Source organism: Pteropus vampyrus, unplaced genomic scaffold (assembly GCF_000151845.1).
Source record: "Pteropus vampyrus isolate Shadow unplaced genomic scaffold, Pvam_2.0 Scaffold67, whole genome shotgun sequence".
Classification (NCBI taxonomy): Eukaryota; Metazoa; Chordata; class Mammalia; order Chiroptera; family Pteropodidae; genus Pteropus; species Pteropus vampyrus.
In genome coordinates, this window is record NW_011888848.1 from 6438460 (window position 1) to 6442702 (window position 4243).

The window sequence follows — 4243 nt, forward strand, 5'->3', positions numbered from 1 at the left end:
TTGTTGGGGATCCCAAAAAGTGTATGAGTAAATTATAGTTGTTCAGAGCTGCCAACCTCTGCTAGAATGATGGTAAGTGTAATGGTTAATTGTATGTATCAACTTGATTAGGCTATGGTGCCTAGTTGTTTGGTCAAACACCAGTCTAGATGTTACCATGTAGATACTTTTTAGATGTGATCAATATTTAAATCAGTAGACTTTGAGTAAAGTAGATTCCCTCCATAATGTGGGTGAGCCCCATCCTATCAGATGAAGGCCTTAGGAGAAAAGACTAAAGTTCACCAAGCGGGAAGGAATTCTGTCTCCAGACTGCTTTTGGACTGAAGGTTGCAATATCAACTTCTGCTGGAATTTCCAGCAAGCTGGCCTGCCCTGGAGATTTCAGAACTGTCAGCCCCACAACCATGTGAGCCAATTCCTTAAAGTAAACTCACTCACTCTCTCTCTCTCTCTCTCTCTCTCTCTCTCTCTCTCTCTCTTTCTCTCTCTCTCTCTCTCTTTCTCTCTATCTCTCTCTCTCCTATTGGTTCTGTTTCTCCAGAGAACCTTAGCTAATTCAGGGAAGAAAATGACTGTGGTGGTTTTAGAAAACCATAACCTAGAGGTACAAGATATTAAAACAATCTTGTACCTCTAGGTTATGGTTTTCTAAAACCATATCTTTGAGTTTCTATCCTTTGAGTTTCTTCCACATCTTTGAGTTTCTATCCTTCACAGAGTAATGCAATGAGTCTTTAAACCTGCAGTGTCACTACAAAGATTTTCTATGACTATTTGTTAATGCCAGCATTCAGAGAGCAAATGAGTCCCTTTAGGATGTGGAAGGAGGTGTGTTTGGAGTGGGTTAGTAATATGGTATGTAAGGGAGGTTCTGAACCTGTCAAGAATTTTAGAAGATATAAATTCTAGGTTTAATTATCATTACTTCACAACAATGGCAAAAGTAAGGAGGAGTTCCTTAAGTAGTAACTTATTTAATTTGTTAATAGAAGAGTCCATTTCCTTTGTATGTGTATGTGTGTGTATGGGGCGGGGGGATATGTGCATGCATGCATGTGTATATAATTGAGGTAACCCTATGCATGTATTTTCCTTAATGAATATTAGAGAGCCATTTTCCTGTTATTAGTTACTAATGGACAGTATTTATTTATTTATTGTAACTTTATGATAAACTTATAGAAATTTATTACTGTTGACCCTAAAAAGCCTGTTTTTTGTGTCAACTCAGAGAAGATGAACATATGTGTCTTGGTTATTTGAGCACAGACAGTTCAGTGCAGCACATTCAGAAGGCACATATGCCAATTTTTCATTCTCCTAATGGCAGATGTCATGGATAAGAGGTAGAAAAGAAAAAAAACAATGGCATTATAAATAGTTACCTTATGTTCTTACAAATAAGCACTCTTGTTTTTGGAGCTCAAATATTATTAGTTTAACCTATTGCTGTCCAGGGTCTTATTGGTTTTAGTGTATGGTTAACTTTATTGCCATTTACTAGTTAATTAGTGTAATAAATATTTATCAAGTGCTAGAAACTCTTCTAGGCACTGGGAATAAATGCATGAACAAAACAGGGCTCCTTCATATAGGACAATATTTGCCCATAAAGGCAAAGGGTGATTTGAAGAAAATCGTGCACTATGAAACAAAAATCACTATGTTTCTAGGATAAAAAAAAAAAAAAAAAAAAACAAAACATAAAGAACATCTGAGACAATTTTAAGCTTGCCTCTATATATTCATTAAAGTAGTAATTTTAAATAATTTAGAAGAAATTATTTATAACCTTTCCTTTAAATTAAGATCTCCCGGGAAGTGTCCCTTGACTGTCTGTCTTTCTCTGACTGTCTCCCGACACCCTGGAGCTCCCGCTCAGTGCTGTGTATGGGGCCACAGTTGTCAAGCGGCTAGTAATGTGGCCACCTTAGCTGAGCTGCCTGTATCCAAGTCCTAGCTCTGCCACTATTTGGGCAAGTGATGTTAACTCTCAGTGCCTCATCTGTAAAATAGAGATTAAAGTAGTACCTATCTCAAGATTGTTCCAAGGAATTAAATGAGTTAAAGTTCTAAAAGTGCTTAAATTTTTTTAAGAGTATACAAAATACAAGTGTTAGCTCTTATGAGTAGAGCATATATTGTATTAGAGGCACTTATTTTTATAATTTTGTTATCACTTCTCTCTGAGTGTATAGGTTGTGTTTTATTGATCTTACATTCCTCTACCTTCCCTCAGCAACTAGAAAAGTACCTAGTACAAAGTACAGTGTGTTAAACTTTTTGTAAGAATTCATGAGGGTTTCATTTTTTTAAATAATGGTATATAAAAAATACTTTTGAGATAAATGATCACTGTAAGACTACTTCATTCTGCATCCATGATTTTAATCCTGGGACATGGAGCGATGAAAAAAACTACTATCTTAAGTTTAATTTCATTCACATCAATTTTATGTATGTAACATATCAATGGTACTGCCCATTACTGCTATGTTCACTCAGTGGCTTTCTGTGAAGTGATGATTCACAGACCAGTAGCATCTGCATCACTGATGAATTTGTCAGAAATGTAAAATTCTTGGGTCCATTCCAGACCTACTGTATCAGAAATTCTGAGTGGGGGCCAGCAATCTGAATTTTACAAATCATCTAAGTGATTCTGATGCCCACTAAAGTTTGAGAGCAAAAGTAGTAAAAAGAAAAACAAATAGAGTTTGGTTCGAATAATCAAATAAGAGTGGATAGCCAAGAAAATTGAGGTTAAACACAGAGAGCTAAATCAAACTGCAAAGTATTCAGGGTATGTCTCTGCAGACTTTCTCTTCATTCTATTCAGTTTCTCTAGGCGTTTCCCTCTTCTGTTATGGCTTACATATTTAAACATATCTTCTCATGTCTAGTCAATGAGAACAACTATAATGGAGGGGAAACTGCATGTGATACCATTTACATAAAATTTACAAAATTGCACAACAGCATATATGAATTATCAAAACAAATACATAGTAAAAAGATTAATGATTATTAAGAAATTTAATTAAAGTAATAGTAACTTTTCAAGTGTGTGAAATCACAGAAAAAAAACATAGAAAAATTCGACTAGATCTGTAACTTTTTCTTTTTAAAGGGCTGAAATAAATCATGACAAAATGTTAAGATTTGGCAAAAGTAAGTTATGGGTAAAAGGGTGTTTTTCATATTGTTCTCTATATTTTTTTGCATAGTTGAATTATTAGATAGTATTAAAAGAGAACCCAATGACATTTATTTTTCTTCTGCTCAGATAGCAAATAAGCTATTTTCTGTGAACCTAAAGATAACTACAAATTCAAGATAAATCTTAGGGCTACAGTATTTATGTATTGAGTATCCAGTTACATGCTTCACATTTCATAGATATATTAGGAGATAATATCCTGAGTTAAGACTCGTACATGTCACTGGTGATTGCATGCTATCCTTCTTCAGATTAAGATACTGCTACTTAATGCATATATGCTTTTATATGCTTTCTAGATATTAGCATGGGCTTTACATGCCCATTTCTTCTTTCTGAACAAAGGTAAATAATCTGCTTCAAAGTAACCTAGTTTCCTTTTTTTCTAAACTAACTGCCACTTAGGGTTATTAAACCAGAAACTGTAGCCTCTTTCTAAAAAAGGCTGAACTATTTATTTTCCCTCCCCATGACAGGAGATTCTCTGTATTACCCAGCCTTTGAAAGGGTTCCAAAGAGAAATTGGGGAGATTCATGTACCTGCTGCAGTAAGACTTAACAACACTCTCCAGAAGCTGGCTTGAAACTCAGAATAATAAAGAGTTATGTAGTGACTAAAGCAATTGTGTTTGGCCAAGTGTACTGTTCTCCCTCACCACCATACCAAGTCAGGGACATTCAAACTGATTTCATGGTGGCCCATACCATGGGCGTTTATATATAAATCCACAATCAAAATGGGAGTTACTCAAAATAATGCTTACTTTTACTTTAAAGAATATATTCAGATATTTTGTATTCTAGTATCCAAATATCAGTATCAGTAAAAAAAAAAAAAAAAAAGAATTGCCTGTTACAATCCCTTATATTGATTTCACAGTCCCTGATGATTCACACACTAGGAAAGTTGTTCGTGAATTATTTCTACGACTACCGTATTCAAAAGTCCTACATTACATTAATATATCAAGTTTATTTGAAAACCTTTTATTATTCTACTCCCAGGGAGAACATTTTTCT

General features: G+C 34.6%; 1 protein-coding gene across 1 annotated transcript in view; it reads right to left on the reverse strand.

Annotated features, from left to right (window-relative positions):
- BANK1 (B cell scaffold protein with ankyrin repeats 1) overlaps window positions 1–4243 on the reverse strand; it is a 285835-nt gene that overhangs the window by 176650 nt on the left and 104942 nt on the right. The gene's annotated exons all lie outside the window — the stretch shown is intronic.